The sequence below is a fragment of the Adiantum capillus-veneris genome, chromosome 27, assembly GCF_014529385.1.
Source record: "Adiantum capillus-veneris isolate H3 chromosome 27, ASM1452938v2, whole genome shotgun sequence".
Lineage (NCBI taxonomy): Eukaryota > Viridiplantae > Streptophyta > Polypodiopsida > Polypodiales > Pteridaceae > Adiantum > Adiantum capillus-veneris.
Genome location: NC_140957.1, coordinates 111,930,416 through 111,954,541, shown reverse-complemented (window position 1 = coordinate 111,954,541; position 24,126 = coordinate 111,930,416). Strand labels below are relative to the sequence as shown.

The following is a 24,126-nucleotide window of genomic DNA, read 5'->3' as shown; positions in this document are numbered from 1 at the left end:
CTAACCAACGACCTCATCGTGAATTCCCTCAGGCCCATGCCCCACCCTCCAAGAAGTGGCCTCTGCTTTGCTCGATCCTAACGAGAGAGAGAGAGAGAGAGAGAGAGAGAGAGAGAGAGAGAGAGAGAGAGAACGCTAGGAATCTACGCTTATTCCACCTATTGGGGAATAAATCGCATACTGAGTCCACATATTTGAGTAGCAAGTGGATGCGTGATTCAGTGAAGAGCATACAATGCACAAAAGACTTAAGAAATTATGTATTTGTGGAGGACAAGAGGAGCATTATCGTGGTGAGCATACTTTTATCGACTGTTGTCTTTCTCTCTCGTGGGTTACTAACGCTATCTGTGGCAGATGCTCTTTTTTAAAAAATTGCTTCCGAGCAGGGTCCTTTGCATCTTGTTAATCTATGTGCTTTGCTATGGATAGAAAGGTACTTTGGACTAGTTGTTTCACGTGCAGTTAGGTAATGGCCTAATGAAGGGGATTTTAAGTTACCAGCTTAAGAGATTCTCACTCCATTAGCACTTTCCTTCGTCACAGAGAGGTGAGTGCTTGCTAATGTTGTTGAGTACATCTTGCAGTCTAATGAACAGAATTCAGTTGGGTACACGTTTCATTCTCTATCTCATTCTTCTTTGTGGTCAAGGCTGAAAGACTCTATTTTTTGTGTGACAATTGTTTACCTGCCTATTGTAGTATGCAAGTACATATTCCATATTACTTACTCGCTCTAGGAGGATAGGAGGGCATTAAGGGGAATCTTTCATCTTTCAAAGATGAAAGATTCCCCCTGCCCTCTCTTCGCGTGGGACCTCGCCCCCCCTCCCCCCTCCCCTCCTGCTCCTCCATGTTGCAGGCACGGGAGCCACAAGCACGGGATGTTTCTCCAACACCCCCTCATCCTCCTCCGCTTCCGCTCCTTGCTTGAGTGCTAGAGCAACAACAGGACTCAGCAGAGCCCTTCTTGTGCGCAGAGCTGATGGGCTGCTCTTGTCCACGCTTGACTATGTAGAACCAAAACCACCAGACCTTTTGTTGTTGTGTGTTGTTGCTATTGTGCTACGCTCCTCGGTGCTGTCGAATGCAGTAAGGAGCGTCCTTGCTACTGCCACCTCCCTTGCAACCAGCACCATGTTCGGCATATGCTGCAATCAAAGGCTAAAGCGTCTCAAGGGGCACCGCATTTGACTTGTTACCTGCCAAGCCTTTAGACTAGCTTCTAAGCACAAGCTTTTAGTCTGGCCATAAAACAAAAACTCCACGCTTCTGACTCCTACCCATGCTTGAGATGTTAGATTTGTACCACTCTGTTGCTTCTCACGTCTAGGGCATGCATGTATGGCTAGTGTGCCGCCGGGATGGCCACCCATAGCATATGCATATAGGTTGTACTTTTTGTCCGACCGCCCGCCCAGCATGGGCTCCCTTAAGCACCTATATATGGAGCCAAGGGGTACCCATTTCATACGTTGTATTGCAGGTCTTGTCATTAATGGTAGTCATGGGGGGCTGATCGCCCCCTCCTCTCACACCTTGCGTTTGTGTGTGTGTCTCACATGGTATCAGCAACTTTAGGCTCTCCATGGGACCAGCGCTTCTGTAGAGGTTCTCCTCCTAAGGGATCACAACAGCAAACGTTTTTGGAACACATCAGCGTTGCAAAAGCTAGGCACACGATGGACTCTGGCGCTTTTCTGTTGCGGAGGACCCCCCTCCACCATCGTTTTTGTTTTTGGCTGCCAGTGCTACACTTTCTGGGCAATTTCGTCGCCGGAAAACCCCTCTTATTCATCAGCGTTTTTGTTGCCACTTGCGTTTTTGGGGAGCGCATTTTCAGCATGGAGGGGCAGCGCTCAGCTTCCAACCCATTGGATCTTGCTTTCCCACACGGCTTCGCATCCCATGCGTTGCCGTCAAAATTCCTCTACCTCTGCTACAGATTTCAGCCACCTGTACCTGCTGCTTTATCTCTGTTTTCAGCCCACCCAGGGTTGTGACATTGATTCCCCACCCTCCCCAGCCCTTTGCACCGCTCCGGACCCTGCTGGGAGCGTACAAGCACGCTGAAAATCGCTGGCCAACAGCATTTTCATCACCTCGCAGTTGCGTTTTTGGGTGGACAGCAGCCACATGGCTTGTGTTTTCCACAGAGGATGAAGTTACCTTCTGCCAAGACACCATCCGTTGGAGGTCCGTGCGGTCTCTCAGTGATTGCTGCAATACACGGTCGTTTTGACATCGACTTGATCATACACGGGCGTACGATCCTTGGGAGATCCATTCATTCCAGCCATCATTCGGCGGTTGCGCACTCCAGAGGAGGTGGTGACTTGTGGTTTTCTATGGACACACCTATGTACTTATCAGAGGAGTTCACACGAAATATGGCCATGCTCATGGCATATGAGATTCCGACATTCCTAGAGAAGACACCACCATCTTGGGTGGATAGACACTTACCACTTGACCTTGACACGTCAGATCACACATCACAGGACATCACTTGACATCACAAGACATATCACATGACAAATCACATTCAAAATCTCAGACCATGACTAATTGGCAATGCATTTAGCAATCGCATCTAGATCCAGTCGGGACCTCACAGATGCCCGATTAACTAATCCATATTGCAATCATGTCTATAGAGATTTATGAGACCGAAATGCTGCAGTCACTTCGTCTATCAGCTCCTACACTCAAACGTCGAGTACAAATCAATCAGCATCATTTTCATTATCGGGAATTCCAGTTCATAAGGTCATATAGTAGAATATTGTCAGCTCAGCAGAATCCCTGAAACCCTAAGGGACATCGGTGACTCTATATCAAAAATCGGGGCAATCTATTGACAAAGGAGCGGAGTGACTCCCCTCTTGTGCAAACCCACTCCACTAGATTCGCCCATGCTGAAATCGTGGTTCTATCGGAGTAGACTATGCTAAACCGAATGCTTCAAGGTAAAGGTCCACAATCTGAGGAGTATCTGCTAGGTCCTCCTCAATCCACTTCGCATCCAATGCAGGATAGTTCTTGAATTTAACCAAGAACCGCCTAATCACTTTACCTTTAGTCTTTCTATCTTTATGTGCCAATATCTGTTCTGGAACGAGTATCTCCTCGCTTTCCTCCACTTCGGGTTGCTCATCTGGCTCCCCATCATCGGGCACATCGCCTTTTAAAGGCTTCAAGAGACTCACATGAAAAGCATTGTGAATTCTCCAAGTATCGGGCAGCTTCAGTCTAAAGGAGACATCATTTATCTTTTCTTTTATCTGGAAAGGTCCATAGTATCTCATACTAAGCTTTGGAAAAAGCTGCTCCTTTCCTTTTCGTTTTTCTTAGGCCTGCCTTCTCAAAACGTAAGAGCACCCAATCGTTTTCCTTTAGTTTTAAATCGCGACGATGTCGATCTGCTGCCTTCTCATGTCTATCTTGAAAGTTCTCTAAAGCCTCCCGGACCAAGTCCAAGTCCCTCGTGAATTGGTCGGCTTCAAAAAATCTTATCTTTCGTGCTTAGGAAGGGTGGAACCTTCGTAGCACCTTCAATAATCTCAAATAGCACCTTCCCCGTCAAAGAGTCAATCCTGTTATTGTAGGCAAATTCCACCCAGGGCAAAAACTTTCCCCATGTAGTCTTCTGATCCAAAGAAGAAGACTTCAACAAATTCAGTACGACTGAATTTGCAATCTCACATTGCCCATCTGTCTGGAGGTGGAAAGATGACGAGAACTGCAACCGTGTGCCAATGTTCTCCCAAATAGCCTTCCAAAACAAACTCGTGAATCGGGATCGTCTATAGAGACTATTGTCTCAGGCATGCCATGTAATCTGAATATCTGGGCAATGAACAGTCTTACTAAATGATCCGGTTTGACTATTTTCTTCACTGGGAATGAAATGAGCTTGCTTGTTAAATCTGTCAATAACATTCCAGATACCATCGTGCCTACTCTGTGTCTTCGGGAGATCAAAAATCAAATCCATAGCAATACCTTCCCAGGGGCGGGTAGGAATGGGTAAAGGCTGTAACAATCCCTGTGCTTTATGCCTGTCAAACTTGACCTTCTGGCATACCAAGCAACTGCGTACAAAATCGTCCACGTCCTTCTTGAGTCTCGCCCAAGAGAAGTATCGCTCCACACCTTTCAAGGTGGTATCAGGCTACGGTGACCTGTAAATGGTGGACAGTGGCATTCGGTTAGAACCTTTTCCCTCAACGGCTGTGTAACGCACAACATCGTTTTCTTCATCAAGTAGCCATCCCGAATGGAATATCCCGCTACTACCTCCCCATTCTGTATTCGACTCAATACATCTGAAAAATGTGGATCTGTGGCGTACTGATCGACCATGTCCTCGAAGCTTTTATGATGAATCGCGAAAATAGCCAAGACCAACGGCTTCCGAGACAAAGCATCTGCCACCAAGTTCTTTTGTCCCTGCACATAGACAATCTAGAAGTAAAACTGTGACAAGATGTTAGCCCACCGCATCTGCTTTTCCGATAGCTTCTTCTTTGACAAGAAGTAGCGTAAACTCTGATGATCAGATAAGACCGTAAAATCGGCTCCGAGTAGGTAATGTCGCCACTGAGTAAGAGCATGGATAACCGCCAAAAGCTCTTTCTTATATATCTGAGCTTTCAATTCCGGTCTTGAAAACAATCGGCTCTCATAGGCAATGACATGGCCTTCTTACATTAAGATCGCACCCAGACTAGGACCACAAGCATCACAATATACTTCGAATGACTTCTGCAAATCCGACAAAGTCAAAACTGGTCCTGTAGTCAATTTCGCTTTCAATGTCTGCAAGGGAGTCACCTTTGTGGGTCCCCACGAGAAAGGGACTCCTGTCTGTGTCAAAATATGCAAAGGGGAAGCAACCTCTGCAAACTTTCTAATGAACCGCCAGTAGTAAGAACATAAGCCCAAGAAACTTCTAACTTCATGGTCATTCTTCAAATCGGGCCAATCACGAATAGTCTCAATATTGGTCGGGTCCATCTGTACTCCTGCTACTGAGACGATGTGTCCCAAAAAGTGTATCTCCGGTAAGAAAATTCACTCTTCGTAGCATTGATCACCAACTTGTGATCTCGCAGTGAATGAAAGATCCGTAGCAGCAAATGATGTCTATGTTCTGCCTCATCCTTGGAGAAGACTATAATGTCATCAAAGAAAGTGCCAACAAAAGATGTGTACTCTCTGAAAATCCTGTCCATCATTCGGTTAAAGGTCGTTGGAGCATTGATAAGGCCATAAAGCATCACCAAAAATTCAAATAAACCGAAGGTCGTCCGAAAAGCTGTCTTGTAGACATCTCCCGGTGCGATTCGCATCGGATGATATCCGCTCTTCAAATCGATCCTGCTGAAACAAGAGGATCCCTGTAGTCGGTCAAAAATATCATCAATTCTCGGAATTGGAAATTTGTTCTTGATGGTGATTTTATTGAGAGCTCTATAATCAATGCACATTCTCCAAGATCCGTCTTTCTTCAAAACCAACAACACCGTCTTTCTTCAAAACCAACAACACCGGAGAGCAGTAAGGTGAAGTACTCGGCTGGATAAGACCCTTTTCCAAGAGGTCTTTCACTTGGTTCATAATCTCTTCATTCTGGGCTCGGCTCACACGGTATGGTGGCCGGTTCGGTGGTGTGCTTCCAAGCATCAAATCAATAGTATGATCTTTAGGACGAGATGGTGGCAACTCGCCTAGGAGGCCCTCAAAAAAGCAATCGGCATGAGTGTGGAGAAAATCTTGGCGTTCTTTATCAAGGTCAAAACATATTCAACCTTCAATCATCATTCAATTCTCTCCAGAAAATTGAGTAAAGAAACTGAATTTCATCACGTACAATCTCTTTGCCCTTCATTTGTCAAAGTCGCTTTCTCAATCCGATAGTCGACCACTGCGTTGTTCTTCTGGTACCAAGGGATTTCGAGAAGGACGTCACAACCTTCGTAAGGGCATTACGTAGAAGTCCTCGTGTCCTAAATACCGCTGACATTGCAAACAAAGTTTGCCAATGATCGGTGTAATGGCAACATCCCGTCTGGGTGCTGCTAGAACTACCTCCGCCTGTGGCCTCAGCTTGTCGAGCGTAATTCCAAGTTGAGCCGCCGATTCAAGAAGTTGGCCTTGGCTCCTCCATCAAAGAAAAACGAGGGCTTCTTGATCTTTCACTTTGCCCTAAGTGCGGCAAAATTTTGTACTTTCGTTCATCTGATTCGGTTCGGGCCCCACACAATGTGGTACCAGTTCTGTTTTCATCCACCTTTTCTGCCACATTCCTCTGCTGCTCTAGAACTCTCTGGCCTGTCTTCAGATTGTTCTGGCTGTGCCTTTTTGGGCCAAATTCCCTGCAACCAAAACACTTCCCCTCTTTGAGATAGATAGCCCTTTCTCTAAGAGTTTGTCGGGGATGTGTATCTGTAACAAACTTGGACACTCCAAGTCAAGAATCAACCGCGACAGCACCAAATAACCACTTCAAAACAATTCACAGATCACAATAGATTTGCACTGGCCCGGCGGAGTTCCGTGCCTAGAGATATTGGCCCCAAAGACTGGCGCCCCTTTCGGTATTTCTTTTTGTATTAATCAATCATCAAAGTACAAGAGAGCGGTTAGGGTTTCACTCTCAGACTCTGCGTCCAGATGCTTTGAGAAGTGAGGCCCTCACCACTAATTTAAAGGTTACAAGGGATGCCCAAAAGTAGAGCCCCAAAAGCTTTTAAAATCAAAAGCATCAGTTCTCTCTCTCTCTTAGAGAGTTTTTTCTCTTTTTTTTTTATAAAAAAAAAGCAAAAGCAAAATTCGCGTCGCTCATCATTTTCCCAAAAAAAAAATAATAATAATAATAATAATAATAATAATCCGCCTCCGCGATTTCCGGAATTTAGGGTTTTTGGCAAAAATTAGGGTTTGCAGGAATTTTAGGGTTTCTGCTGTCCGCCACGTCATCACTTTGTGACATATCCCCCTCTTGAAAGCATTGTAATCGACCGCGATTACGCCTGCAAAACCGACAAAAGCCATAAACCGTCTTAGCAGACACTGACTGTTAGTACCTACGTACTAGGAACACACATCTAGCACATGTACAAAATCGACAGTCACATCACACGACATCACAGGACATCACATGACATTCAACATTCATTCGGATCTTAGACCATGATTTATCGGCAATGTAGCTAGCAATCACATCTAGGTCCAATCGGGACCTCATCGATGTCCGATTGACTAACCCCTATTGCAACCATGTCTATTCGAGATCAATCAGACCAAAATGCTGCAGTCATTTCGTCTATCAGTTCCTGTACTCACAAGAAGTCAAGAACAAATCAGTATCATAATCAGGAATTCCATTTCATAAAGTCATCCAGCAGAATACTGTCAGCTCTCAGTATCCCTGAAGCTCAAAGAGACATCAGTGACTTTAGTATCAAAATCGAGGCATCTGTTGACAAAGGAGTGGAGTAACTCCCCTCTTGTGCATCCCACTGCACCAGATCTTCGGCCAAGCTGAATTCTGGGTTCCATTTGGAGTAGACTATGCTAAACCAAAAGCATCGAGGTAAAGTTTCACAATCTGAGGAGTATCTGCTAGGTCCTCCTCCTCCATCCACTTCGCATCAAATGCAGGAAAGTTCTTGAACTTAACCAAGAACCGCCTTCGGACTTTACCCTTATTCTTCGTATCATTATGTGCCAAAATCTGTTCAGGAACAAGGATCTCCTCGTTTTCTTCCACTTTGGGTTGCTCATCAGGCTCCCCATCATCAGGCACATCACCCTTAACAGGGTTCAAGAGACTCACATGCAATGCATTATGAATCCTCCAAGTATCTGGCAGTTTCAATCGGAAGGAGACATCATTTATCTTGTCAGTAATCTGGAAAGGGCCGTAGTATCGCATACTAAGCTTTGGAAAAAGCCTCTCCTTTCCCTTGTTCTTTCGTAGGCGTGCCTTCTCAAAACGTAAGAGCACCCAATCATCCTCCTTCAATTTCATGTCGCGACGACGGCGATCCGCTGCCTTTTTCTGTCGTTCTTGAGACTTCTGCAAAGTCTCGCGAACCTTGGCAAAAGCCGTATCCAGATCTCGCGTATATTTATCCGCTTCAAAGATCTTATCTTTCGTGCTTAGGAAGGATGAAACCTTCGCAGCAGTTTCAACAATCTCACATGGCATCTTCCGCGTCGAAGAGTGTATCGTGTTATTGTAGGCAAATTCCACCAAAGGTAAGTTCTTTTCCCATTGAGTCTTCTGATGCGAGATACAAGACTTCAATAAATCTAAAATCACTGAATTGGCAATCTCAAATTGCCCGTCAGTCTGCAAGTGGAACGATGACGAGAACTGCAACTACGTGCCAATGTTCTCCCAAATTGCCTTCCAAAACCAACTCATAAATCTGGGGTCTATGTCGGAGAGAATCGTCTCAGACGTGCCATGTAATCGGAAAATCATCGTGATCATTCTGTATTCTCGGGAGATCAAAAATGAAATCCATTTCAATATTTTCCCAGGGGCGGGTGGGTATGGGTAAAGGCTGTAACAATCCCTGTGCCTTATGCCTGTCAAACTTGACCTTCTGGCATACCAAGCAACTGCGCACAAACTCTTCCACATCCTTCTTCAGTCTCCGCCAAAAGAAATCTCTCTCTACCCCTTTCATGGTGGTAGCAATGCCGCGGTGACCCGTAAAAGGTGGACAGTGGCAATCAGTCATAACCTTTTTCCTCAACGGCTGTGTAACGCACAACATAGTCTTTTTCATCAAGTAGCCTTCCTGAAGGGAGTATCCAGCTACTGTCTCCCCATCCCGTATCCGTGTGAAAATATCTGCAAAATCTGTATCTGTGGCACACTGATCGACCATATCCTCGAAGCTCCTATGATGTATCGCGGAAATAGCCAGAACCAACGGTTTCCGAGACAAAGCATCTGCCACCACATTCTTCTGTCCCTGCACATGGACAATCTGGAAGTGGAATTGTGACAAGATGTTCACCCACCGCATCTGCTTTTCCGAAAGCTGCTTCTGTGACAAGAAGTAGCGCAAACTCTGATGGTCTGTAAAGACAGTAAAATCCGCTCCGAGTAGGTAATGCCGCCACTGAGTAAGAGCGTGGATAACCGCCAAAAGCTCTTTTCCATAGATCTGTGCTGTCATCTCCGGCCTAGAGAACAAACGGCTCTCGTAAGCTATGACATGGCCTTCTTGCATCAAGACCGCACCCAGACTACGACCACAAGCATCACAAAATACTTCAAATGACTTCTGCAAGTCCGGCAAAGTCAAATCTGGTCCTGTAGTGAATTTCTCTGTCAATGTCTAAAAGGCAGTCACCTCTGTGGGTCCCCACGAAAAAGGTACTCCTTTCTGTGTCAAGATATGCAAAGGGGAAGCAACCTCTGCAAACTTTCGTATGAACCGCCTGTAGTACGAACATAGTCCCAAGAAGCTTCTAACTTCATGGTCATTCCTCAAATCGGGCCAATCACGGATAGTCTCTATCTTGGCCGGGTCCATTTGCACTCCTGTTGTGTTGCTGACACAATGTGTCCCAAAAAGTGTATCCATGGTAGGAAAAAATTCACTTTTCTTTGCATTAATCACTAGCGTGTGATCTCGTAATGCCTAAAAGACTTGAAGCAGATGATCTCTGTGTTCTGCCTCATTCTTCGAGAAAACAATGATGTCGTCAAAGAAAGTGCCAACAAATAGCCTGTACTCTCGAAAAATCCTGTCCATCATCCGGTTAAATGTCGCAGGAGCATTGGTTAAGCCAAAAGGCATCACCAAAAACTCAAATAACCCAAAAGTCGTCCGAAAAGCTGTCTTGTAGACATCTCCTGGCGCTATCCTGATCTGATGATATCCACTCTTCAAGTCAATCCTGCTAAAGCACGAGGATCCCTGTAACCGGTCGAGTATATCATCGATCCTAGGAATCGGAAATCTGTTCTTGATGGTGATTTCGTTGAGAGTGCTATAATCGATGCACATTCTCCAAGATCTGTCTTTCTTCAAAATCAACAACACTGGAGAGCAATACGGTGAAGTACTAAGCTGGACAAGACCCTTTTCCAAGAGGTCTTTCACTGAGTTCATAATCTTTTCATTCTGTACTCGGCTCACACAATAAGGTGGCCGATTCGGTGGTGTGCTTCCAGATATCAGATCAATGGTATGATCTTCAGGCCCTCTCAAAAGCAATCGGCATGAGCGTGGAGAAAAAAATCTTGGCGTTCTTTTCTTCAGGTCAAAACATATTCAACTTTTATCCATGGTTCAGTTCTCCCAAAAGAATGAGTAAGAAAACTGAAGTTCATCAAGTACAATCTCTAAGCCCTTCATTTATCAAAGTCGCTTTCTCGGCCCAGTAGTCAACCACGGCGTAGTTCTTGTGGTACCAAGGGATCCCGAGTAGAACGTCACTCACGTGCCCTGAACACCCCTGTCATTGCAAACGAAGTTTGCCAATGCTCGGTGTAATGGCAACATCCCATCCGGGTGCCAGTCGAACTACCTCCGCCAGTGGCGTCAGTCTGTCGGGCGCAATTCCAAATCGAGCCGCCAATTCCAAGTGAAAAGAAGTTGGCCTTGGCTCCTTCAAAAGAGCTTCTTGATCCTTCACTTTGCCCCAAAAAAAAACGGCAAAGTTTGTACTTTCATTCATTTGATTCGGTGCAAGTCCCACGCCATGTGGTACCAGTTCTGCTTTTCTATCTGCCTTTTCTGCCACATTCCTCAGCTGCTCTCGAACTCTCAGACCTGTCGTCGTCTTTATCATTCTGTTCTTTCTGTGCCTTATCATGGCACTTTGCGGAAATATGTCCATGTTTCCCGCATCCAAAGCACTTCCCCTCTCTGATGAAGCGAGCTCTCTCCTCAGGAGTAAGCTTGGGTCGTGCATCCTTTTTTTTTCTCTGGGTTGCTCTTTTTCATTCTACTTTCATTCCCAGAAGTCTGTTTGGCTCGTTGTGTCATGGCCTCATCTGTGGGGTAGGTCAGACTGCCAGAGTGAATGGCAAAGCCCCGCTTCGCATGACTCATCAACTCCTGAATAGAAGCTGACTTCTGTTCCAAGCAGTGATCTCGGATCTCTGTAGGTAGACCCAAGGTAAACCGCTCAATTTGTTCTCTGAACGAGATCTTCTTGAATGAAGAGGCGGGTAGAAAAGAGCTCCAGAATCTTTCACAATAAGAATTCACTGTATCGCTCTTGGTCATCCGGAGATGGTTCCAAGCAGCTCGTATATCTCGCTCAAACTCTTGAGTCAACCAAGAAGAAATAAAAAGCCTCTTGAATTTCAGCCATGTAACTGGCACAGTCTTGCTTAATAGAAGCGTGGACCACCAAGTACGAGCATTCCCCTCAGAGTAAGAGGCAACTCTCCGAATCTTGGAGTGCTCTGAATAGCGTCCTCCCGCGAAAGCGATGTCAAACTGCTGTATAAGAGACAAAGCCTTCGAAGCATCTGAGTATCCTGAAAAGTATCAAACTTGATCGAGTGGCCACCTTCCTTAAACTCTCGGACTTTCTTGCTGTTATCTTCGAGAAAGTCATACTGGTTGGCTTTGTAAAAATTCTTCTTGTTCGCATAAAACTTTCCGTCATCGGAATCTGAGCTGTCTGTAGACGAGTCCTCAGTAGAACTGTCAGTCTCTGGGCGAGATGTAGCCTTCTTTGCCTTTTTCTTGCCCGTTCCGAAGCTTTGTGTCTTGCTTCGCTTTTTGCTTTTTTTCTGTCTTCTTCGCTCTAATCCGAGGAGCTAGAAGAACTGTCAGAAGAAGAAGAAGAAGAACTGGGTACTCCTTCAAATCGAACACGCTTCTTCCGTTTCTTTGCTTTGTCGAATGTCGACTGACGACCCAAATATCCCGGGAAGTCAGTACCTTTGTTCTGCTTTTTGCCGTGCTTTTTGCCTTTCTTTTGCACGTCGAAAAGCTGAGCAATCCGTGCATCAACCACGTTCTCCAGTTCCTTCTCCGTATATTTCTTGGAGGCAGAAGGTTTCTTGAGAGCGGGTTTCGGAAGTGGTGTTGTGGTTCTCTGCCACTCCATCTGTACCTCTTCCAAAGAGGTCTGGTTCATATATTTTGCCATCTTCGGGTCCTTGGCAAAATTGAGCATCATCATTGTTGCCTCGCTGATCAACTGGCGACGCTCTATCTCTCGCCGCTCCGCCTAAGTAGGCCAAGGCGGGCCATACTCTCTGCCAGAATCTTCGTTGTGATCCCAGCCCGCATCTCCAGATGCAGAGGGAGTCGACTGATCATTGCCTGAAGCCATAGGTGCCGCGGAAAAAAAATTCGGGGATCGGATTTCCCGTAGAAGAGAAATCGGCCGTGCTCTGATACCACTGTAACAAACTTGGACACTCCAAGTCAAGAATCAACCGCGACAGCACCAAATAACCACTTCAAAACAATTCACAGATCACAATAGATTTGCACTGGCCCGGCGGAGTTCCGTGCCTAGAGATATTGGCCCCAAAGACTGGCGCCCCTTTCGGTATTTCTTTTTGTATTAATCAATCATCAAAGTACAAGAGAGCGGTTAGGGTTTCACTCTCAGACTCTGCGTCCAGATGCTCTGAGAAGTGAGGCCCTCACCACTAATTTAAAGGTTACAAGGGATGCCCAAAGCAGAGCCCCAAAAGCTTTTAAAATCAAAAGCATCAGTTCTCTCTCTCTCTTAGAGAGTCTTTTCTCTTTTTTTTTTATAAAAAAAAAGCAAAAGCAAAATTCGCGTCGCTCATCATTTTCCAAAAAAAATATATATATATATTTTTTTTTTTTTTTAATAATCCGCCTCCGCGATTTCCGGAATTTAGGGTTTTTGGCAAAAATTAGGGTTTGCAGGAATTTTAGGGTTTTTGGCAGAAATTAGGGTTTCTGCTGTCCGCCACGTCATCACTTTGTGACAGTATCTTTCTTTTCTTTGTCCTAGGAACTCTTTCTCTTTCTACTTTCATTCTGAGAGGTTTGTTGAGTTCTCTGAGTCAAAATCTCATCAGTGGGGTAAGCCAGATTACCCGAGTGTATGGCAAAACCTCGTTTCGCATGACCCATCAGTTCTTGAATAGAATTCGACTTCTGTTCCAAGTAGTAGTCTCGGATCTATGTAAGAAGTCCGCAGCAAAACCGCTCAATCTGCTTCTTAAACAAGACCTTCGTAAATGAAGAGGTTGGTAGAAAAGAGTTCCAAAATCTCTCGCAATAAGCGTCCAAAGAATCTCCCTTGGTCATCCAAAAATGATTCCAAGTGGTTCGTATATCTCGTTCTTACTCTCGAGCAGCCAAGAAGAACTAAAGAGCCTTCTGAATTTCAACCATTTAACTGGCGCTTCCTTTCTCACTAGATGTTCGAGCATTTCCCTTGAAGAAAGAGGTAGCTCTCCGAATCTTGGAGTGCTCTAAGTAATGCCTTCCAGAGAAAGCTATGTCAAACTGCTGTATGAAGGCCAAAGCCCTCAAAGCATCTCGGAAACCAAAAAAGTGTCAAACTTAATTGACTGTCCACCTTCTTTAAATTCTCTAACTTTCTTGCTTTTACCTTCGAGAAAGTCATATTGGTTGGCTCTATAGAAGTGCTTCTTTTCAAGAGTGCTTGTCCATGTCTTTCTGCGAGTACAGGTTACTTTTCTGCACTTGTCTGTCTTTTCGGCTTTCCTCCCTACCTAAGAGGAGAAGCAATGGCCACACGCCATCTAGAGTAAATCTTATCAATCAGGTAATTCTTCAGGTGTTTCGCCAATCTTGGGTCCCTGTAGTACTTAATCAATCTGTTCATATGCCAATCTGTAGTTGACATTGTACTCCGTTCTGGCAAACTTGTCCGGAAAAAAATTTGCCCAAATCTTCATTCTTTTCTTCACTTCCGGCAACGAATCTTCAACTTTTCTTTGCCTTCCCACTGAGAGGTGTCATCTCTGTCAGATTCTCCACAAGAACCCATGTGTAATCTGATGCGCAATGTATGAAGGGTGAAAGTGGCTAATAAGTCCGGGGTCGGGACGCGAAGATTCTTTCCCAAAAGCTATGCGCATGCAAAAAGGATCGGATCCTCCGTAGAAGAAGAATCTTTCTGTGCTCTGATACCACTATAACAAACTTGGACGCTCCAAGTTTAGATTCTACCGCGACACAGCAGGGATTCACTTCAAAACAGTCCACAATTCACACTTGAGTCGACACGGCCCGGCGTAGTTCCGTGCCTAGAGATATTGGCCCCAAAGACTAGCGCCTCTTTCGTATTTCTTTTTGTATTAATCTGTGTTCAAAGTACAAGACAGTGGGAGGGTGCTCACTCTCAGACTCTACGTCCAGATGCCCTGAGAAGTGAGGCCCTGCCCGCTTATTTATTGGTACAAGGGATGTTCAAAAGCAGAGCCCCAGAAGCAATAATCTAAAAGCTTCTTAAAATAAAGCACAAGCCCCAAAAGTTGTCCAAAAATTCAGCCAGCGTAAAATTAGGAATTCCGTTCGCTGCCCGCTTTTTGCACCGTGATTTACGAAAATTCCGTACGGCAGTCCGTACAGCTTGCCATGTCAAGCTGTCGGCGCGTTTTACGAGTACTGCTGCCACGTCAGCAATGCGCTTGTCTGGCCACGTCACCATTTTGTGACAAGCCGCAAGTGCTGGCCCACAGCGTTTTAAAACGCTGGGTCGTGGGCACTTGCAGTTGCCAAAGAAAGGGGGGCCGTCATCAAAGCCTATATTCTAGAGATCTACGTTTTAAAACGCTCCGTGCTGCTGGGAAGACCGCCATGCCACGCTGTCGGGCAATGTTTTAGAAGCAAGCAGGCATAGGAGAGCTTGTGGACTACCGGCAAGGGAGAGAGGCAGGCTGAGGGGCAGCGTTCTGAAACGCTGCCGCAAGAGAATGCTTGGTTTGCGTTTCAAAACACAGGGTGACAGCGGTGTCGGGAGAGATTACTGCCTTGCGTTTTTAAACGCTATGAGCAGAGGTAACACACCGGTGACAAGGGTTTGTTCTCCTCTTCATTAGACAGCTCCTCCACGCCAAGAGTCTTCAAGCACAAGCTACACCAAGCAGCTCTGATACCATGTCAAAGTTAACAATGCGGAAGCGTCGAGACTAAGGGGAGTGAGCACGAAAGAGGGAGAGTCTCCTGAGCTAATCAACCTTGGCAATGAATAACTGAATGTGTATACAATGGAGGCAAGGGGTTGCTTATATAGCAACCTCCATAAATTGCCCTACCCGAATGTAGCGGAGATAATGTGTCGTGCTCTCTACCAATGCAATGTGCGTGACATCTCACTCCAACAAGATGAAAACAAAGAAACAATGGATAACAGATCAAACAAACACAGCGACTCAACAGTAGAACCTAAACATATGGGACTTGACTAGCTCAAAGAAACCAATACAGACTCTGGCAATGGCAGCACACTCACCTCCAGGCAAGAACTCATAGGTACAATGGGGTGTCGAGGCTCCCTATGCAGGTATGGTACAGACATATTGTGTATAACTCAAGATGATAGACTCTAGACTACTGACCACACAAAGTAGATGATGTCGATAACCCCAAACAGCTACGGATATGTACCCCATAAAAAGCCACCAACGGCTCATAAATGTCCAGTCCAGCTAAGTCTATCTCCAAACTGTGGTGGTGGTGACCTGGCCACGATGTCCACTAGACCACCATCCGTATCACTTGCCACGTATCATTACCCGGGCGAGAGTCCATCCAGTGTAAACCCAACCCAACTGCAACTAATTGCTTGTCCTGTGTCAGTGACACTGTAGCCTTGCTACAGGTTGCCCACCACAAGCCCTGCTACAGGTTGCCCGCACTCGGAGGTGCCCGCGCAGTATATCATGGTTCTTCAAGATTGTCTCTATTGTAAGCTTTTCTTTTTCTACAAGTGGTTTCTCAGGCACCTTAATCTGCTGTAGGTCGGCTATTGCTTCTAAGAAAGCAATATATCTGAGAGCAGAGATGAGGATCCTTGCTTGGCACGAGGGGAGGGCTTGTCGATAGCTGGAAGCGGTGTATCCATGGGTGGGATCGTAGGCGGAAGAGGGGAATTGGTTGGAAGGTTAAGACCCAAGGATGCCCTCTGGGCCCGAGTGAGAACACCAGTGGGCTCTTGTACCTGCTTGAACTTGTCATTAGGGGCCAAGACATGAGTAGAAGGTGATGGTTGAGGGACGGTGCTAACTGCTATCAGATTAACCTTGGGAAAGGTAAAGTTTAAACTCATTTTGGCTGACTTGGGCTCGAAGCCGTGGATGCACGAAGTTTGGGACAATCCTTACTGTAGCAGTCCTTCGCTTCAAGGCAATGACGACAGGGAAGGGACCCTTCTGGCAGGGGGCATTTGCTCTGGTAATGTCCATATTCTCCGCATTTGTAGCACAAAATGGGCCGATTCAATGGGCGAGTCGAAGGGCGAGGTGGTCCTTGCTCCTGGTGCATGGAGTTGGAGGTGGAGGCGTGGAAGCTTTGAGGGGACGAGGGCATGATAAAAGCTCTGAGAGGGAAAAGTACTCTGCATACCTTGCATAGGAGGGGCTGTCAGCAAAGGTGGCATGTGGTTTGAATGCCCATAGGGGGAAACCATGTTGGATGCAGGTGGTGGCCCTTGTTGAAGAGTAGGACCAATGCCAAAACTCACAAGACGGAGAGACGTCTCTAAGGCACTGTCTTTCATCAGGCAATTTGAAGCCGTTTTTGCTAATGAGAACTTCACCAAAAAATCCAAGTTGCGTCATGTTGGGATGCATCTCAAGGAAATAGCAAGCAATTGGTGGTAGCCAAGATTCTGGAAGGTACACAAGCCAGAAAGTGGGCTTAATTCAAAACTGAATTTTATGAACAATTTCTTCTGCTGGCAAGGAACTGCAAGGGAAGCATGCATCATTTGAACCGCAACACTACATGTCGATCTAGAGCCAGCAAAAATCAACAAATCACTAATGCATGTCAGAAAATTGACCTTTTTGTGTGATTTTCCCAGAGTTACTGGGAAACGCAAGTGCAAGGATCTGGAAGACTGGAACGCTGCAACGGCGTTCCGAGACTTGGGGCTGACGTGGAACGGGCACGTTCCAGCAGGCAAGGTCAAACCGGAACGGACCGGCTGGAACGGTTGGTGGATGCTTCTTCTACTGCTTCTTAGGGTTTAAGCCCCTCGACCGAGATGTGTAGGTTGGCTCCGTTCTTCAGTGGCTTGACACGTCACCGGTTTGTGACAACCCCCCTTCTTGAAAGAAAGTAATCGTCCGCGATTACCAATATCTACAAAACAACTCAAGTTAGCTCAAAAATCTCCGAGGGTCATTCCAAGGGACAATCAATTTTCTCAATCCAGATTAGAGCTCTTGATATCCTAGGTCATTGGCTTCTCAGAAGTATCTTATCCAATAAGGAGTCCCATTCCAGATCGGAGCTCTTGATATCTTGAGTTGTTGGTTTCCCAGAAATATCTCATCCAATAAGAAATATTCAATGGTTGGCACATCACAATGCAACACAAATGTTCACATATGCATGTTACAAGACATAGAAACATAAAGTCGCCGATGAATACTCCCCCCGTAAAATAGAAAAGAAAAACTCCCTGCTTTGACTCCTCATCATACCCTTGCTGTCTATGCTTGACTTGTGTACCAAATAGTGCATCCTTCAATGGATTTGCTATCCTTGATGTTGTGAAATACACAGAATCAGAATGAGTCATGGACTCACTGCCATTAACAGACTCCCTCGTTATATTCATAGTAGGCTATGGATACAAGCCAAGAAAGGCTATGGCCAAGAAACTGGTAGTTTGGTGGGAGCGGAGCGGGCTACACCACACCTCCCCCCTAAAAACAAAAGATGGCAATTCATTCTTGGGCTTTACCTAGTTCTGTGTGAGGTAGTGTACATGGCTTCATCCTGGTTACATGTGCAGTAGTGATAGACTAATTGGACAATCTCTGCAAACGATCGGTGTTTGTGCGGATACACTCGAGAACTCTATATGGGGCCACCCATCAATGAAGGAGACACTCACTGAGGCCTTGCGCCGCAAGGGAAAGTACAACATGACTAAATCTTGATCTACATATTCCACTTGATGACGGTTTTCATCATTATTGCGCTTCTATCTTTGTTGAGCTACATGGAGATTATGGTGGAGCGCCCTGCATAGGAGGGGTTGTCGATGTTGTATTAGCTAGCATACAATTATCATAAGCATTTAGAGCATAGTAGTAGTATGCTACATAGCATATTGGGTATGCTAGTTAGCATATTGAACATACTAACTAGCATATTTGGTGTCACAACTAAGTATGCTTTGAGGTAAACAAGGTATGTTAGCTAGAATACTCGGTATTCTAGCTAGCATAAATGGTGTGCTAATTAGTATGCTAACTAGCATACTGGGTATGCTAACTAGCATGTTAGTTAGCAATATATGGCGGTTTCCTGTGATGGTCATGGGGAAGGGTCCCATTAGATCCCATCCTACCAGCTCAAATGGTTCATTTACCAAAATAGGAAACAGAAGGCCGACATTGTGAGGTGGAGACTTGATGCTCTAGCATACCCTGCATTGTTGAAGATGTTGAGATATAGATTGCCTCATCTTGGGCCAGTAATAATGCAGCCTGAGTTATTGTAGTACCTTATGGAAGCCAAGATGTCCTGAAAGAGGGTGGTGGTGATAAAATTCCAAGTAAGGTTGCTGTAGCACCTGCAGCACGTATATGTAAGGTTCCTGATTTGGAGCAATATAATGCAGGACATTATTTATCACTACAAATCTGTGTTGATGTGCTTGTGGCTGGGGAGACTGTATCTGCAAAATGATTTGTTTGATGAGCGGATCATTCTGCTGTAATGCAGCCATCTGTGGTATGTTGACGGGGAGGGACATGGAGGAGGAGTGAACTGTGTGGCTTGATGTTCAGATCGCGAGAGTCCGTCAGCAATGAGGTTGAGTGACCCTTTGCAATAGACCAATGTAAACCTGTACTCCTGCAGAGCAAGTGCCCAGCGTAGTAACTGCCTGGTGGATGGTGTTTGTGGATGAGGGAGACCAATGGTTGATGGTCGGTCTCCACCTGTACTGTCGTGCCGTGTAGTAGGGATGAAATTTGTGGAAAGCCCATACGATTGCTAACAGCTCTTTTTCAGTTATCAAATAATTTTCTTCAGATCTTGTGAGGGAGCGGCTAATGAATGAGATTGGTTGCCACCGTTGAAGGTCGTCTTGCTGCAATAAAACAGCCCCAGACCCTGATTTGATGCATCAGTTTGTAGCTTGAAAGGTTTGGAGAAATCGGGATGGGCTTACAGGGCAGCATCTTGAATGACTTGCTTGAGCTTGATGAAACTCTGGTTACACACTGAGGTCCATGTGTATCTGTTACCCTTCTTGAGGAGTTGTCGTAGAGGGTAATTTATAGCAGCAAGATTAGGGACAAAACGGAGAAAAAAATTGGCCATCCCAAGGGAACTTTGGAGGGTTTTGACTACGGAGGGAGGACGGTAGTTCTGGATAGCTGTAATCTTGGATGAATCCATCTGGATACCAAATGCAAAGATTAAAAATCCCAGAAACTTGAGCTTTGTACTACCCCATCGACACTTCTTAAATTGCAGCTGTAGATTATAGTCCTGGACCCTCTTGAGTACTTTCTCCAAAACCTGCAGGTGTTGCTAGTAGCTACCATGTCTATGTGTGGAAGATATCATCCAAATAGACCAGCAATACACCTTGAGCAATCAGATCTTGAAAAATTGTATTTTCCGTACTTTGAAAAGTGCTTCCAGCATCCGACAATCCAAATGGCATGTGAGTGAATTGAAACAATCCCCTATGAGTTTGAAAAGTTGTCTTGTGGATGTCTGGTGGATGTAATGGAATTTGCCAATACCCAGAAACCAAGTCTAAAGAGGTAAAGTACCTTGACTTCCCTAATTGATCAAGCCGTCCGAGATATGCTCAGGAGAGGATCATCTATTCTAGGAATTGGGTAAAGGTCATGGACAGTCACTTTATTCAGTGGTCAAAAATCAATACAAAGTCGATGTGTGCCATCATCTTTGCATACAAGATGGGGTTCAGACACCCAATCACTACTAGAAGGAATGATAACTCCTCTCCTGAGCATATCTTGGACGGCTTGATCAATTCTTTCTTTCTCCAAAGGAGACCTTCGCCACGAGGCCATGCGGACTGGAGGAGCATCCCCAGTGTTTATTACATGTTGTGTGGGAAAATTGATCTGTGAGGTTTGAGTAGTCGGCTGAAACAATTTGGAGAATTTGTGTAGGATGGTTCAGACATCTCGCAAGCGAGTGTGAGAATCTTCCAGTGTGCATTGTGTGTGTATGACCGTGGGGTTTCTATGTGAACACATAAACATCGCGATAGGTAACGAGGCAGGTAATATCAACTGTTGTAAATCAAAATGTAATTGAGCCCTGGTTTTAACAAACCAATCACAACCTAACGTCATGGGAAACAATTGCTTGGGCAAAACATAAAAGGAATGATCGAAAACTTTATGAGCGAAAAAGAAAGTACAATGAGCTTGTGTATGTGAGTGGTAGACCTTCTGGTTATCTCCAAACAAGACCTTGATTGGAGGTGTTATGGATGTGTGCAACCCTAATTCGTGAATTAACTCTTCACTAATCGATGAGATACTACTCCAAAAGGACTTCATGAGATGTGTTACCTATATGGGCTAATGTGGAACACACCATTCGGCTGGAAGATGTTGCGGCTTGAAGTTGCAGGCGATGCTCTTCCCCCAGCGTCCCGCTTAAATGTTTTCTGGAAGCTCGGCTAGAGTAGAAGCATCAGCAAGTTGCACTTGGGCATTCTGGTGATGTTGTTGTTGCGCACGTAGCTGTCCGCAATGCCACTGAACATGACCATAATTGTTGCAACAGAAGCACTTTGGTCGACCTTGTGCATCCACTCGGGCAAAGCTCGCCTAGAATTCACCTCGGCATTTTGAATGTCGATGTCCATGGGCATGGGATTGGACTCCATCAGGTGTTGATGTGTCGTTGGTTGAGGGACAATGACTGTAGGAGCATCAGGGTTGGTAGAGGCCTCGATACGCTGTGCAGTTTGGATGCAACATGAAAAGAGGTTGGACCCTGATCTCAGACACGTCTGGAGATGTCGTGGCGGAGACGAGGCCAAAGAAAGAACAATTTCACATCCTCAGCCATTGTGGGATCTGCACATAACAGGAGCTGGTTCATCTTGATGGCAAATTGTGCAATTGGCTCGAATTGTTGTTGCTTCAAAGCATTGAGCTGTTGTAGTGCTGTCTGCGTAATGTTTTGATGGGCAAAATTATAAATCAGCAACGCCTTTAGAAATTGCCAATCACCTTTGTTCCCGTCTGGTTGTTAAATGAACCAGGTTGCGGCAACATCCTCTAGCAACGTACGGACCTCCATGGCTTTGCGCTCCTCAGACCAGTTGTGATAGCTCGAGATATTCTCGAAATGATCTAGTCACAACAGCACATCCTCGGTTGGTAATCCAAAAACCGGTTAGGGGCGAATCTTGGGATTTGGCCTATGGGCATGTGATGCGTTGGACAAGAGGAAGTTGAGCAGGTCTGATTAGTGTCGTTGATATGTAACAGCATATTGGTTACAGGAAGTTGAGCAGGTCTGATTAGTGTGCTCCATTTGCACAGGCTGTGTAGCGAACTCAGGTTGCATAGATACATCCTCGTAGGCAGGAGAACGAGGGGCTTGGGATGGAGAAGTTGGACGGCTCATGACTGAGGCTGGTGCCAAAATCTGGGCTGTGCAAGAAGGGCGTGGGCAGATCAAGAAGGAAGATTGAACTCACTGCCATTCTCAGACTCCCTCGTTCTATTCATAGTAGGCTGTGGATACAAGCCAAGAAAGGCTATGGCCAAGAAACTGGTAGTTTGGTGGGAGCGGAGCTGTGGACACGAAACGGAAGTTGCTTACAGGATATTCATCCACCACTGAAACGGAGACCCTGTGTGAGTGAGAGAGAGAGAGAGTACCTTCGTCCTAGTTGCAAACGCCAAACGCTTTGGATAAAACGTACTGCCGTTTCAAAAGCTTTGCCACGTGAGAAGCCAAATTTTCAAACGAAACACCTCCTCCGTTTGCATGAAACATGGTGCATTTATTGGCACTGCCTTACAGCAGGGTCTATAGGGAGGAATTTTACTAGCATGACCATAGGGGTTTTAGGCCAATGAAAAGCAAGCTAGCAATTAACTAATTTTTGGGTGAACGGGGTAGAATTTGAGCGTGTGAAGTATAATCGACCCCTTTTCGTGGTGCTCGCCAGCTCCACTAGCTGTGGTGACTTCTCGCGTTCTGCAGCTCTTCTCGTCACCAAGCTCCTTAGTCTTGCGCACGATTTAGGGTTCGCTCGAATGATAATGAGATTTGTTTATCCATAAGAAGGTTTGGAGAAGAAGCTTCAACTACAGAAGCGCCTTGTGGCTCAAGCTGTGTTTCACCTCATCAAAGCATAAAGCCTATTGCTACAATGACTATTGTTGCTTGCTGTTTTGGAGGCGCAACAGTCCTTTATGGAATTGTAGGGTTGAATTGGCTGCTTAATTTTTTCTCTTTTCCATCAGTGCAGCTCTGTTATTACGTTACAACTATTGCTACCAATTTCTGATAACTGCATTCCTCCTACGCCTATGGTTAGGGCTATTGGCTCCACGATTTTTCCTCCCAACACCTACAAGGGTCTCAGGTCGTGAATGATTCTCTCTCTTCAACAGTGCCCTCGTCCATTGGATGTCTTGTTTTCGTTGGACTACTCCTTCAATTTTGTTGGTTTTTCTAGACCTTTAACAGTGAATGACGTGTTGTTGCATAATAAATGTTTTCAAGATTATGTTAGGATGCTTATCAACTTTGTTAAATCTCTTATTCTAGACCATCTAGCCTCTTGGATGAAAATTCTGTTCGAGAATGCAAGATTGGTGGTAAGGAGCATGCAGCTTCACAAAGGGCAATCATGCATAAAATTGTGGATAGAGTTAGAGAACGCTTGGGGAAATTTCAGAATAGGACAGTAAGTGCAAAGGAATGTAAGGAAATTCAAGATGTAAGAGAAAATATGCTTAAGTAAGCTAAGGTAAAAGTGGCTAAAGCTAGATTCATATGTAAAGCTAGAGAACTAGAAGACACTAATGATGCCTCAAAAGGTTTCTTTGCCAAGCTGAAAGCAAACCACAAAAGGCAATCTGTGGGCACAACCGCACATAGAGCCTAGCATGGTTAGGCTTATATAAGCTATTTTGAGGTTTTATGATAGATTTGGGACTTGTAGCTCCCCACTTCTACAAGGAAATGTGGACTTCTTCTACAACTAAATTCGATGACTTGTTGCTTGTGGATGTGGATATTATCTCTAGATGTGCCAAGAAGTGGAATCTATAGAGATCTAGGGAGTGGTGGATTAGGAGATTCTCTAGCATTTGGGCTCTACCTTCTTCTTATAAACACAACTTTTTTCTATGGAGAATGCTTACCTGTGCTCTACTTATTGATGAGTTATTTTCTAAGAAAAAAAATCTCAAACGGGAAGTGTACCAAGTGTAATGCACAGGAGACCTTAAGACATAGCTTTTGTATTGTAAGGATGTGAAGAAATGGTGGCTCTAGATTATATATCATGTACAACATAGTGTGCATGTTAGCTTATCAACATTTAATGTCACTTTTGGTACCTTTCATGTGCCACGTGTTTTTCTATTACATCTATTAGACAAGAAGTTTCCATACTTCATTTGGAATGCTTTAAACTTTGCTACTTTTGATCATGTGAGAGTATGTAAAGTCTCTATTCTTTGGGCTATCATCAAAGTCAAAGTCATGGAGGATTGGGCCAATCTAGGGGATAAGCAAATAAGAGCAGAGGCTCTTGCTTTTATGCCACATATATAGGATGACAGATGATTGTCATGTGAGAACTAACATATGTACATCCTAAAGACATACACACACACACACACACACACACACACACACATTTTTTTTGTCAATCTGTTTTGATTATTTTACCAGTGGGAAACCTCAA

The 24,126-nt window shown here is 45.1% G+C and overlaps 1 protein-coding gene across 3 annotated transcripts in view; it reads right to left on the bottom strand.

Annotated features, from left to right (window-relative positions):
- The window catches only part of LOC147422578 (uncharacterized), a 53,483-nt gene extending 31,354 nt beyond the window's left edge, over positions 1–22,129 (bottom strand). For 2 of the 3 annotated variants that reach the window (XR_015186868.1, XR_015186869.1), the window contains exon 1: positions 20,756–22,129. The gene's annotated coding sequence lies outside the window, so the exon portion shown is untranslated. The remainder of the gene's footprint in view (positions 1–20,755) is intronic. The other variant, XM_086503751.1, reaches the window with a different exon arrangement.
- Positions 22,130–24,126: the final 1,997 nt, after the last annotated feature.